General features: G+C 46.5%; 1 protein-coding gene across 1 annotated transcript in view; it reads left to right on the plus strand.

Moving 5' to 3' along the window:
* Positions 1–14,736, plus strand: part of LRRTM4 (leucine rich repeat transmembrane neuronal 4) — a 165,329-nt gene that overhangs the window by 62,974 nt on the left and 87,619 nt on the right. The gene's annotated exons all lie outside the window — the stretch shown is intronic.

Here is a 14,736-nt window from a genome sequence, read left to right on the forward strand (position 1 = left end):
GAGCCAAATGAGCCCAAGGACCTGGATATATGCAGTGAGTCAAGAATTGATTTCAAATATTCTTTCAACATCCAAGAACGTTTATTTTTGCAGGAGGATGAGTCAATACCATCAGCGGATGTGCAGGGAAGGGGAAGAGAAAGGGGGGAAAAAAAGAGTGGGCCCAAATGGCTGAATGGATAATGGACTTTCTGCCCGAGTGATAATGACTTTGAGCCTGCCCTGATCCCAGTGGCCAGAACTGATTCCCAGCACCAGCCAGCACAACGACTGGCTTTTAGGGAAGTTCAGCAATATTCACCCCAAACTCTAGCTCTGTCAGCAGCACACAAGCCCAGTTTTGGGCTTTAACCTCACCTTTTCCACACCTGCAGACCCAACAAACCCTCCAAAGCTGCCCTTCCCTCCTCTCTTCTGCTCCTTGGTGAAATTCAGCCGCCCCGCTGAAGTCTGAAGGATTTAATTTGGAATGTGGAATTGTGGTGTGGGCAGAGCGCTGGTCACTGAGCAAGTTCCTCACCACGCACAAACATCCCCCAGGGCTCAGTTTGAAGTTTATGCTTAAATACCTGGCAGAGTGAGGCAGCCAGGTCAAGCAGATGCTGGAATCAGGCGCCTTTTGGGACTCCTGGTGCTCATCCAGGCGAAAGGAAACGTTTTGCAGGGCAAGCGGTGAAACCCCGAGGGTCCTGTCAGGGTTCAGGAGGTTCATCTGCCTTGTTCTCTCTGTTAGAAAAGGGCATTGCTTCCACTGTGCATTCCTCTAATCCACGCCTTTCCAGCCAGAGGAATGGGAATGGGGCTTGGATGGAGCTGGGGAGATGGACAGAGGTGATCTGCTGTCCTTAGGGCCGGGGATTCAAGGGAAAAGTCGGGAAAGGCCCTGCTTGGTGCTGTCAGAATTCAAGAGTTGCCAGTCCTCTCTATCAGATGTTACTGGTCAAACACAGCACCTGCTCCTGCCTGATCCCTGGTGGATTCTCCTCCTTCCATCTTGCCATGGAAACAGTGGAATCAGGGACATTCAGCACCATTTCGGAGTGTTGCAGCACTTTCACCTTTGCAAGGTGGGATGCTTTTAAAACACACCCTCCTTATGGCATAAAAATGTCATTTTTGTCCAGTCCTGGACAGAAACCAACAGAGACAAAAACCTCCCCAGGTGATCTCAGAGTTTTGGAGCCTGGATTTCAGCTCAGCCTCCTTTTGTCCTGACATCCAGGTGAGGGTGTGGAGCTCTCAGTACTGAGCTGGCACTTTGGGTGCCTGAATTAATTTCAGGCACCTCCTAATGCCAAAGAAGCGATCGTTTTGCAGAGAATTTCAATGATTGTGGCAATTTGGTGAAAGGAATTTTTGTTGCCCAAAATTCAACAAGCTGGTGAGCTCCTCCCTGTTTGGTTGTGTTTCCAACATGGACTGAGGACTTTGTAAATAGAAAAAGAAACGTAAGGAAGAATAGTCCCTAAATCTGAGAATAAAAAGGGGAAAAGGGATTTATGGGAGGGGGATTACAGAAGTTACTTTGGAAATAACCAAAAATGAAAGTGAGGGGAAGGGGTGGAATCCCCTGCAAAGAGAAGCAGAGGCAAGACAGAGGAATCGTGCTCAAGAGCTTCATCAAAGTCAATGGCCAATTAAAACATTGGAACAAATGAGGATAAAATAGTGGATCTTGGAATTGCTCCAAAGGCAGACAGAGGAGCCTGATGTTTTCCATAATTGATTTCAAGGCTCGGATGGGGAATTCTGTGAATTAGAGAAACATCAATTGTGCCGTTTTCTTAATAATTTAGACGAGCCGTTCCTTTGATAACGACGTTCCCAGCAGCTGTGGCAACAACTCTGAGGGCAAACAAAGGCTGAGGGAGAAGCAAGTGCTTGACACCAGGAGGGAAAGGCTGCACTCCTTGCAGGAGTGTTGGGAGGAAATCAAAGGAAATCCAAGGATTTGGAGTCCATTATTTGGTCATTTGTATGCAGATGGTTCCTCAATTATCTTATGGCTTCCTGGACCTGCAGGACACACACGCAGGGATTCAGGATCCAGTGGATATTGTCAGTGATATCCACCTTTTCTTGATGAATCTCAAAGAGTTCCACAACAAAAGCAATGCTGTTTTCTCTGTTATAAATATATATATATATATATATACATATTGAGGCATGGATTGATTTGATTTTAGCCATGAACATCAAATGTCCCTCCTTGGCCAAATAACACCTACTCTTAATTTGTGGAGCTGCTTTAATTTGTCTCTTAAAGTAGCACAAAAATGACTGGTTTCCCTATAAAGTGATAAATTCAGATGACAACACCCTAAGAATACACGAGCAGGCGATACCAAGGACGTGGTTAATTGAAACATTGGTGACAGAAGTTGAATATTTCAGATACTTAGTCCCAAAATAGCCATTTTCAGAGCTGTATTTATTAAAGGTACAGGTTTAATGCTTAAATCTTTATTCCCCTCTTTGCTGTAATTCAGGAGTAGCTGACACACGATGGTGTCAAAAAAGGATGTCAAAAGCATGGACAGTTATAGATATCCCCAAATTCCAAATGTTTTGGAATCAGGTGTCTCATTTCTGGAAGAGTTGGAAACTTTAGGGCCAAATGTGAAATGACTGATTTTCAGAAATCTTGCTGAACAAAAGTTCAGAGTTTGAAGTTTGGGGTGAGTCAGTTGCGGGTTTTGTTTTCATTCTTTCTTTTTCAATAAAAAAAGAAGTTCTAAGAAACAAAGCTAAAAAAAAAAAAATGGGTTTTTACCAGACAACATTGCAGAATATGAAACCCATCCATACTGAATAAATATGTGGCCAGCAGTTCTAACAGTCCCGGATTCTCCAATAAATTATTTCACAAGTTAACAAAAAAAAAACCCAAAAAACCACCCCAAATCCTTTGGATATCACCCCCTGCAACCCAGCTCAATATCGAGCAGCTCGTTGCCATAGCTGCAGCTCAGGAAAATGCATTTTTTTCTCCCAGATTTATAAATGGAGATTGCAATGGTGGAGCTCTGGGGAGCACCACACAAAATCCAGCGGCCCCCAGCTGGTGACAAATGCCAGCCCTGGGGACCTTGGAGCGCTGGCACAGGGACAACGTCGCTCTGCTCATCCCTGATGTGCCTCGGGCTGGCTTCTCCCCAGGTGCTGTCCCCATGGGGACCCTGGAGCACTTCCATCACCTCAAACCCTCAGGAAAGCTCTTGTTCTGCTGGAGGAGCAGCCAGCACACCCAAAACCGAGTTTCTGGTGGGGTTTTTTGGTGGTTTGTGGAGGGTTTTTGTAGCTCTGTATTAGGAACGGCAGAAGTACGGCACGGACTCTCTAGCTGGGTTGCACAAGAGAGCAAGTTTTATTATTCCGGATATTTTATAGACAGCTCAGAGAAGGTCTGAAAGGTAAAACTCTCACTGGTCATGAAATCAACACATCACCATCACTGGACAGTCGGGAACAACACCCCTTGACTTACAAATGAACAAACAACACCTGCAGAGGTTGTTTTCCTTCTCCAAGGACTGTTTGGTTCCTACTGATGATTTCTTAGGACAGAGTGAGAACCCTGTGTGCCTTAGTTTCACACAGGCTCAACCTAATGCCTGAATCCTAAAAATCTTTTATTTGACCATTGTCAATTCCCATGGGTTTTAAATTTCCCCCCCCACTTCTTGTGCTGGCTTCAATTTTAGTCATGCCAGGAACACTGGAGGAGGTCATGGATCAGCAATGCCACTGCCAGGCCTTGAGGATCAGGGGGACACAGTTTTAAAGCACATTATTTCAATTTTTTGGTACAAATAGAGCTCTTCCCTCGCCTGTGAACGGAAGGTTGGGTTGGAAAATAACACAAAAAGCAGCAATAACTCATCAGGATCAGCTCCATGTTCTCCCAGGAGGATGAGTCCTGGATAATCTGATCTGCCAGGAGTGCAGAGCAGCTCCAGTGCAGCCACTCATTGCAGAAACTTTGGGAATTCTGAATGCTCAGGCTAAAATTTCCAGAAACCCTTTGCTGTTCCAGCAGGTTTGTTCCTATGGAAGCAAATGGGTAAATGGTAGAAAAGCCCCAAATGTGTGGGGTTTTTTACCAAATGGTAAAATTTAGATGATGGAAATGGCTTAAATGGTTGAAATCTGTTGAAAGCCTTTCCAAAGTGTTTTTTGTTCTGGAGTTGTCTCAGGAGAACTGGGACAGAGATTTTAAAGGTATAAGTGTTCACAAGCTGGGGGTACAATTTCCTCACTATTTCAAATGCAGATCCCCTTCCTCACACCCCATTTTTTACATCCTTGGTCCTTTGCTTCAACAGGAACTCCCAGAGAAGTTTGTTTTTCCAAGGAATCCCAGCTCAGCCACAGGATCACAGTTTATTTCTGGTGTTTTGCCCTTCCCCAAGCCAGGAATGATGCCGAGGTTGGAGCAGGAAGGACAAGCAGGAGGCACAGACAGAAGGAGCCATCATTCCCTTTAATCCCCATCAGACTCCACTGATCCCTCTTGTTTTCTCCATTCCTTTTCCCCCCTTTTTAAAAAATTAATGAGCCATAAGGACAAGGCTGATAATGAGCTGTTTATTGGCAGGATCATGGGTTGAGGGTGGAATCTGTTGGTGTTGTTAGAGAAAAACATTTCTATTCTGGAGCATCATAAAATGCTGGGTTTCAACAACACCTTTTGTGTGGTCAGGGATGGATTTATTAACAGGCTGTGCTCCTGGACCTTGTCTGAATCTTCTTAACAACAGGTTGATTTATTTAGGCTCAGGCTTGGTTCAGTTTCAGCCCTGCCTTGTGCTTTATTTTTGGGGAAGCTCAGAAAAAGCTGGTGTGTGTTGTTCCCAGGAGCTGGCAATTTTTGATTTAACTCTTCACCAACTCCTGATTTTTGTTGGGGATTAATTTCTGTTTATAATAAACACGTCATCACTTAAGTGGATGAAAGAGTTACTGCTGGCATTAAGCTCCAGGAATCGAGGGTGAGGGGGAGAATAACCTCAGCTGAGCTCAGAAATGACAAATTAAGAACCAGTATTAGCAAAGAGAACTCTTAACGTCTGTGTGGCAGCTCTTATTGAAATTGTGATGCAAATCTGATGGTAGAATCCAGCATAATGTTATTTATGTAAAGAAACAGAGCTCGCTTTCATCTGCACAGGAGGGGTGGAATTGTTTTCCTCCATTGTTTCTGAATTTCTCTGTGCCCAGCTCGTGCTGATGTCGCAGTTTGCAGGGGGACCACTCGAGTCAGCTCTCTGCTCACCTGTCACACCCCTGACGTGAGATTTACACCACTGCTGCCTGTCAGCCCCTCGGCTGGCAGAATAAACAACTGGCAAAACCCAGAGAAGTTGCAGAATAAAGACATTTCCTTCCGTAAAGGTGAAATTCTGCAAGATTTAAAGGATGGAACATTTCAGACTGGGAGACTCGGTGACAGATGCCCACGGGAGGCTTTGGGGCAGCTCCTCCTTTCGTGCAGGCAGTGCTGGGTTTCTGCCACATCCTCAGAGTTCCAGGAGGATTTTTCAAAAGCCTATTTGAAAAAAATAATGGTGTGCCTTGCAATGTGTTAATTTAATGCCAGCCTTGTCATTTCTGCTGTGAGTGGAAGCTGTTGGTGTTATCTGCTGGGTACTGGCTGGCTCCGGAGGAAGGGAGAGCAGAATCTTTAATATCTCTCAGCTCCGCTCTCCCAAATTCCAAACTTGCTGTAACCGCTGTGGTGACACAGAAAGGAGCTGCTTTCATTAGCCTCTCGTATTTTCATAACGGAGTGCTGCTGATTCACGAGCATAATTACATTGTTCTCGCAGCCTTTTGTGTGGCAGGGAGAGAACAGAGCAGAGCTGCTCCTGGAAACGCCTGGAATAACCTCCCAGCTCCAGGGGCTGCTCTGAATTGTCCTCCTGTCCCTGGGGACAAGGGGGCACCTCCCAGAGCACAAAGCACTGGCTGATTCCATCTCCCCTCCAATAAAAACTTCTTCCCTGCAGCACCCACCTCAGCTCTCCAGTTCCAGAGGGAGCAGAGCGTGGGCTGGTCCACGCTGGGAGCAGCTCGGTGCCTCTTCCAAGCCCGAGCAGACAAGGTCGCTCAGCACCAGATTTAGGGGCCAGCAAGTGCAAATCTTGCATTTGTTTAAATTCTGCCAGGCTGCGAGTTACCTCCAGCTGCACTCACATCCTGAGAGTAGCAGAGGTTGGAGGGATGTGACTCAAAGACAGCTGATCAGAACTAATTTTGGAGGCTGTTGGCTCTCCTCCGTGGTTGTCCCAGCAAAGGGGATGCAGAGCAGAGATGTGAGAACTGCTGGAGGCAGAAGCAGAAAAGAGATAAAGAGTAAAGAAAAAGCTTAAAGGAGTTACCAGATGGAGGCAACGCCAAGACCACACACTCTTGACCCCCTGATACCCAGTTTTCCATATTTACCTTGGAATGAGAAGCTTTTATTCCTCCACTTCCGTGTGGGATGGATGCTGGATTGGTCTGAAACAGCCCCTGCTTCAGAACCCCAAATGGTGTAAACTGCTTGAATTCCATGAAAAGCAACCTAGGAGTCTAAAGAATATCTGAAAGAGTAGTTAGAAATAAAGTAACAAAATCCCCATTGTTTGATCCATGGGTAAAATAAGAGAAAGTGCTTTTACGAGTATGGCAGTGAATAAATCCAAGCTCCCAATGCACTGCTCCATGGATGCTCTGATTGTTTGCACAGTGCTTGTTTGTAACTTCCAAAGAAAACCAAAATACTCCATCCCCAAAAACCCATGCTGAAACTCCTGAGCTGAAAACATGTCCTGTTGAAAGTGTCAAAATAGAATGGGGTTATCCATGCAGTCTTGCTGCTGGAACTTTTATTTGAGTTACACGTGGTTTCAAAGAAGCCTCAGGGCTTTAAAATCCACCTGCCCAGGTATTTAATGTGTTTATAGACCCAGAACTGTTCCCCCAGGGGTACATGTTGTTATCTCTAGGATCTGGATTTAATTCCATGGATGAGACAAGCGCTGTTGGGTTTTTTTTTAATTTTTCCTGATCGTGCATCCTGTCTGTAATTCTCCTACAGGTGGGATGAGTTCCATCCCATGGTAGCTGTTATTTTCCCTTTTATCCTTAACTACTGGTGGTTAGTGGCATATCTGCATTTTCTCCCCCTTTTTCACATTAAGCCACTAAAAGGTTTCACTTTAGCCTGTCTGAAATTAATGTTGCATTGAGAATAAATCGTCCTGTTCTGGGGTTGATTGAGGTGACAGATCCTGCAGGATAATTGCCACTGCTGTGGAGCTGCTCCCAGCAGGAACAATCAACATTTCCCAGCAGCAGGAGGGAACTTCGGGAATCACAAAATCATGGGGATGGTTTGGCTGGGAAGGGACCTCCAAGGCCAGCCAGTTCCACCCCTTTGGAGCAGCCTGGGACAGGGGGAGGTGTCCCAAAGCATGGATGGCTTTAAGGTCCGTTCCCTTAAGCCAAACCATTCCATGGTTCTGTGATTTCAGGAAGGACCTGAAATCCCACCCAGTGCCACCATGGGCAGGGACACCTCCCACTGTCCCAGGGTGCTCCAGCCTGGCCTTGGGCACTTCCAGGGATCCAGGGGCAGCCACAGCTCCTCTGGGAATTCCATCCCAGCCCCTCACCACCCTCCCAGGGAGGAATTTCTCCCTGAAATCCCATCTCCCCCTGCCCTCTGGCAGCTCAAAGCCATCCCACATCCGCAGCCACCCCACACCCAGAGGGCTCCTGCTCCTTATCCCCTGTCCCCCCACACTTCTCTTCTGCCATCTCCTCTCTCCTGAGGGAAAAGAGCACATGCCACTCTTGCAGAAGCAGATTTTCTGAATTTTCCAGGAGCTGTGGATGGAAGGAATTGCCCATTAATTGAACCCAGATCTCCAGCAGCTCAGAGCTTTTCCTTGCTCTACACCCCCTTTTCGGATGAGTAGCAGTGTGAAGGAGAGTCACAGTAATATCCAAGATGACTTAAATCAAAATGTCAATGTATTTTAATGATATGCTGAGGAATAGTCATGAAATTCCGTGGTTTATGTAACGCAGATAATCACTTTTCTGTCAAAACTATTGACACACACCCATTTTGGCTGATCAGCATCATGTCAAAACTCCTGATGGGCTTTTTGAATCCCAGGCTTTGAACCTTCTGGAAAACAGTAAGTCAGAACCAAGTCACTCAGCACCGAAGCTGAGATTTTTGGGCTCATTTGGCAGTGTTTTCCTGCCATGCCCAGCGGGTTTTTTGATGTGCAGACATGCAAAATTTGGGTGTGTGCTGCTCACGGCTGAGCACTGCCTGGTGTTGGAACAGCTCAAAGCAAATCTCCACGGTCAGTGTTGTCTTTTCTGTTTGTTTTTGCATCCTGTTTCTGGGCAAACAGGGCTGTGCAGAGCTGCCTGCCATCCCTCTTTGTTGAATAATTCTCAGTGTCTGCTGCTTCCAGAAACCTTTGAAGTCCAGGCTGCACCAAGGGGAACGAGTGGTTTCGTGTTGCTCCCAACAACTGCTCCAGCAAAGGCTGATTTTGGAGCCAAATTATGATCCCTCAAAAGTGCAGCTGGGAGTTAAGCAGCTCTTTGCCTCTGAACAGGCCCCTTAAAATGCTTGATGCAATTTTAAATTCATTGCATTTTTTTTTTCCTGGTGCACCAAGAGGGGAAGCCAAGCTCGATTGAAAGTCATTAGGAAGGGCCAAGGTTAATGCTTGGCCTTTCCTAAGTGATCACAACTAATCAGGGGTTAGAGGCTGCCTGAATTGGGGCCACAGGGATTGTGCAGCTTTAAGGAGAACCTGGAGTGAAAAAAAAAAATCTTTTCATGTTGCCTGGTGCCTTTTAAGAGAGTTTAACCCTCTCCCAGTCTCGCAGACACAAGGGGTGAACAGAGCGAGGCCTGCTGGGACCTCCCTGTTAGGCCTGGCTGGAGATAAGAATAAAACCTTTACACAGTGGCTTAAAAATAGGTCTTTTTTTCTCTTCCCTGACTCTTCTGTTATCTCAGAAAGATGCTTTGATGACTCTTCATTGCCTTCCTGACAGAGCAGTGATGTTCAGGCAGGTCTAACATGATATATTCCCCTCTTCCATCATGTTTTTTGCACAAGTGAGGCAAAAAAACACTCAAAAGTGAGGCAAAAAGACTCAAAAGTGAGGCAAAAACAGGGAATGATTTGCATCTTTTGATCATTTGTGTGCTGGTCCCTGGAGGAAAATGAAGACCTGGTGCTACTCAGTGAATTGAAGGGTGAGATTTTCCCACTCGTGCTTGTTCGGATTCCATCAGGACATTTAAAAAAACAACTGCATTTTTGTTGCTAGGTTTTCTTTTTTAACATGTGAAAAAGAACAAAATATTCTTATCCAAGGATTCAGAAAATGACCTTCCAGAAGAAACTGAGCCTGTCTGGACTCTGGCAGCATTTCCAGTGCTGGTCAAACACTTCTCTCTCTGGCATTAACACTGATACAAATGACTCTTTCTATCACTATTTTATATTTTTTTCTCTCTTCTTTTACTTTCAGAAGGTAGCTTAGCTTTCAGATGTGCTCAGCAGCAATGACCAAAGGTCCAGGAGAATCCAAATGGAGCTCAGTGGCCCCCAGGCTGAGCTGGGCTGCTGGTGGCCAGCACAGCCCTGGGAGCTGGAGAGGAGCATCCAGAGCACTCAGCAACATCTGGCAGGGCATAATTGCCATGAGCAGAATTAGACACGATGGCCAGTGAGCCTCTCCAAAAACCCAGCTTCCTGAGGGGCTGTGAGAGCAAACAGGCCCCGGTTTTTGGCCGCTTTTAGCAGAGACTGCACAAAGGGGCCAGAACCTGCACTAAAAGCTGAGCCTGGTGCTCCAAACAGCCCTGTCTGTGTCTGCCATGGAGCTCTGGGAATTCCAGGAGGGTGGAAACACGGGCAGGCAGTGGTTTCCAGTGCTCTGGAGCAGGGCACGGGGGTCACTGGTGTGGCTCGCCCTCATTAGCGGCAGCTGCCGCTGCCAGAGGCCGGGGCACGAGGCCTCGCTTGGAAATGCTGGGTCTTAACATGGCAATCACATAAATAATTCAAGTGTTGGCACGGCTGGACCTCAGCTAAATGTTAACAGCAGAGTTCAGCCCTGGAACTGAGCTCCCTCAGCCCTGGATTGAGACACTCAGCCCTGGAATTGAGGATTTAAGCCCTGGAATTGAGGATTTAAGCCCTGGAACTGAGCTCCCTCAGCCCTGGAATTGAGACACTCAGCCCTGGAATTGAGGATTTAAACCCTGGAACTGAGCTCCCTCAGCCCTGGAATTGAGCCCCTCAGCCCTGGAATTGAGGATTTAAGCCCTGGAACTGAGCTCCCTCAGCCCTGGAATTGAGGGTTTCGGCCCCAGAATTGAGGATTTCAGGCCTTGAATTGAGAGGCTCAGCCCTGAAGTTGAGGGTTTCAGCTCCAAAATCGAGGATTTCAGCCCCATAATTCAGACTTCCCTGGAATTGAGGATTTAAGCCCTGGAATTGAGGATTTAAGCTCTGGAACTGAGCTCCCTCAGCCCTGGAATTGAGACACTCAGCCCTGGAATTGAGGGCTTTGGCCCAAGAATTGAGGATTTCAGGCCTTGAATTGAGAGGCTCAGCCCTGAAGTTGAGGGTTTCAGCTCCAAAATTGAGGATTTCAGCCCGAAAATTGAGGATTTCAGCCCCATAATTCAGACTTCCCTGGAATTGAGGATTTAAGCCCTGGAATTGAGGATTTAAGCCCTGGAACTGAGCTCCCTCAGCCCTGGAATTGAGACACTCAGCCCTGGAATTGAGGGTTTTGGCCCAAGAATTGATGATTTCAGGCCTTGAATTGAGGATTTCAGGCCTTGAATTGAGAGGCTCAGCCCTGGAGTTGAGGATTTCAGCTCCAAAATTGAGGATTTCAGCCCCAAAACTGAGGATTTCAACCCCAAAATTGAGGATTTAAGCCCTGAAATTGAGCCCCTCAGTCCTGGCATTGACCATTTCAGCCCTGGAACTCAGTATTTCATTTCTGCAGCTAAGAATCTCAGCCCTAGAATTGAGCCCCTCAGATCTGGAATTGAATATTTCAGCTCTGCAACTGAATATTTCAACCCTAGCATTGAGCCCTGGAACTGAGCCCCTCTTTAACCCATCCCAATTCTGTGCTCTGTTGAGATATCCAAATGCAGATCCCTGGCATTTTTAGACACACATTGCACAGGCCATATTTGCCCCCAAAGCCCTGAAAAGCTGCAGAAATCAGATCTGCAAATCAGATTTTCTTCCTGCTTTGTCACTCCTGCTCAACTGGTGGTACCAGGGGCCTGGTGGGGGAAAGATATTGGGTGTTATCACTCAATACTCAGTGATAAGCAAAGATTTATGTTATAATCTTGGATATTCCAAATAATTTCCCAGGTTGCAGCAAATTTCTCACAGCTGGGTCAGCTCAGGGATGAGGTTGAGCTGAACATGCAAATATTTTGCAGCTCTGCCTGTGCTGGGGTTACCTTTTGCAATTTTTCTGTCCAAACAGTGATTCTGCACATTGAAGGTGCTTTTGCTCCGTGGTATTTAAGCTTCTGAGGTAAAGGGGATAAGAATCTGACTGCTTATCCCTGCAGTGTCTTGTCAAAGCACAAGTTGTGCATCTGGCTGATCACAAGCTTTTTCATTCGCTCTAAAAAAACTGCAGTGCTTTCCCTCAAGTTTTCACACAGCAGTGGTTGATGTTCTTCAGCATCTTTCAGCTTCAACTCCTATTTGTTCAGCGAAGGCCAAAATCCGTGCATGCAACTGCTGGAAAATGTCCTTTCCTGTTGGATCCATCCTTAATTCTGCCCTGCTGCACCTGCCTCGATTTCTGTGTGCCTGAGGGGGAGAAATGTGGTTTCCCTGCAGATTTTCTGACAGCCAGGGGTTGCTGCAGGGGTTTGCAGCTCCCCCCTCCCTCCTCCAGGGTGGCAGTGATGCCTCTCAAACCATCTGAGTGAAATCTGTGGTGATTCAGCAACTGCTGCACGTGGAGTTGAGCTGTACTCCGGGTTGGGAATTACTCCATCCCTCCTACTCCTGAACCTGAGCTGCAGGTAGTTCAGAAAATAACCATTAGTGCTCATATTCATCTCTGCATGCATTTATCTCTTGTAAAAACCTTTCATGAGGGGCCAAGTGGTTTTTTCCCCAAGACTTTGTTCTCCAGAACAAATCACCATAATGCCCCAAACATGCTGCAAACACAAATGGGATTGATATGAAAGAGTTCAGTGAGCAGCACTTTGAATGGGGTCCATAATGGGCTTTTTAATTAAATGAATATAGTCATTTCATCGAGGCAGTTCTCATTAGTGGGCCAATATTGAGCTGACCATTTCCTTCTAATTGCATTGTGTTTTTCTGTTAGAGGCTCTGGTTTGGGGTTGATTTGAATAGATTGATATGTGATTGTGTCTTGACACCTGGTGCACGTAGAAAAGGTGAAATGGCTCTGCTTTCTAAATGAAGCTGTTAAATATTCCGTGGAACACAGGAGAGTTGTTTACTGTAGCCTGGCTTGGCTGGGCATGTCCACATTGCCCTGCTGCAGTGTTTATATAACTCCAGATATTTACATTTCTTTGCCCAGCAGAGTGAATTTATTAAATCCATTGTGTTCCCACTCGAAAGATGAGACCTGCTCTCTGGTGCATGTGAGAGATTTCAAGGGACTGTGGATTTCCTACCAGAACTCAGGAAAAACTTTCCTTCTTTCCACATATTTTATATAGGAGTTATATTTTATCCTTTACCAATTTAACAGAATCATAATTCTGTCCTCAGAATATTGTATTTCCTTCTTTTCCAGAGTCCTTCTCTCCTATTTTTTAATACTCAAAGTATAATACTGATTGTCCTTGGATGAAACCTGTGAAACAACCAAGGAGTGGAAAGGAGGGTGAACTCTTGGGAGGCTGGGAATGTTCAAGGAACTCTGATTTCAGAACCCCAAAGTCAAATATAATCCTGAGTTTCCTCCTGCAGGCCCTGCCCTTTCACAAGGGAAGTAAATAATTCTGTCCCATTCCACCTTCTCTGGTGCTCCTGCTTTAATGGGGAAACTCACTTTGGAAATTTTGTGTGAGCAGCAGACAGAAAGTTCTTGCAGAAGCTTGAATTTCTCATTTTTTTCACCCAAAGATATGTGTGTTATCTACTCACCAGGGTCAAGCTTACTGTAATCCTCTACTCCAAGATCCCGTCTGAGCAAAACTCTTTTACCAAAGTTAATGGAACATTTTGTGAGGGATTTAATCCTGTTTGAGAAGGAGGGCTCTGATCGCAGGCACCGAATGGCTCCAGGAGCTTGGAGCAGTTCTTTGAACGCTGGTTACATCTGGATTTCAGCGGTTTTGCTGTCACAAGTCAAACACAATCAGCCTCCAGTGGGTGCGTGGTTCAAACAGTTAAAGCTCTGTTGTAACCGCACAGCTGCACAAGTGCTTTTATAGGAAGAGCTAAAAATGTCAAAGCACAATTTAAAAATGTTAATTAAGTTTCAATCTTTGTGGACAACATTGTTAATCACTGTAAGTGAGTAAAGCAGCAACCCTTGGGTGTTCTCACTGTCACTTCCTATTGAACAACAGTTCATTCCCACTCCTGTCACTTCAACTTACTCCCATCTGTCCATTAAAAATCACTTTATATTGGTTCAGTGGTCTGAACCGTCTGGGACGGGCTGGGCAGGGCTGGCAGGGGCTCCTTGCCCTGACTGTGCTCAGGAGAGAGGAATTCTGCTGTTCCCTGGCAGCAGGAGAAGCGGGGAGGAATTCCACACCTCCTCCTGCACAGGTTTGCCAGCCTGCCCTCGGGAGGATCCTGTCCTCGTCCAGGTGGTCTCGGAGCCGGGAGAGAGGGGAGGAGGAGAGGAGAGTTTTGGCTTTACCTTTTCCCGGCTATTTCCGTGTTCCTGATCCCCGTGCTGCACTTCCCGTGCTGCTGAGGGTGCCTCAGCCTCTCTCCACACAGGACGTGGTGACACGAGCTGGGACTGCTGCTTCCCCATCCCTTCCCATTCCCTCATGGATGTGGATCATATCCCCATCCCTTCATGGATGTGGATCATATCCCCATCCCTTCACGGATGTGGATCATATCCCCATCCCTTCACGGATGTGGATCATATCCCCATCCCTTCACGGATGTGGATCATATCCCCATCCCTTCACAGGTGTGGATCATTTTCCCATCCCTTCACGGATGTGGATCATATCCCCATCCCTTCACAGATGTGGATCATTTTCCCATCCCTTCCTGCTCCCTCAGGGATGGGGATCATTTTCCCATCTCTTCCCATTCCCTCATGGATATGGATCATTTTCCCATTCCATCATGGATGGGGATAATTTTCCCATCCCTTCATGGATGTGGATCATTTTCCCATCCCTTCATGGATGTGGATAATTTCCCCATCCCTTCATGGATGTGGATCATTTTCCCATCCCTCATGGATGTGGATCATTTTCCCATCCCTTCACGGATGTGGATCATTTCCCCATCCCTTCCCATCCCTTCATGGATGTGGATCATTTTCCCATCCCTTCACGGATGTGGATCATTTCCCCATCCCTTCCCATCCCTTCACAGATGTGGATCATTTTCCCATCCCTTCCTGCTCCCTCAGGGATGGGGATCACCTTTCCTACCCCAGCAATCCCGCACTGGCCACAGCTGTTCCTTCTCA

The sequence above is a fragment of the Poecile atricapillus genome, chromosome 29 (genome assembly GCF_030490865.1).
Source record: "Poecile atricapillus isolate bPoeAtr1 chromosome 29, bPoeAtr1.hap1, whole genome shotgun sequence".
NCBI lineage: Eukaryota > Metazoa > Chordata > Aves > Passeriformes > Paridae > Poecile > Poecile atricapillus.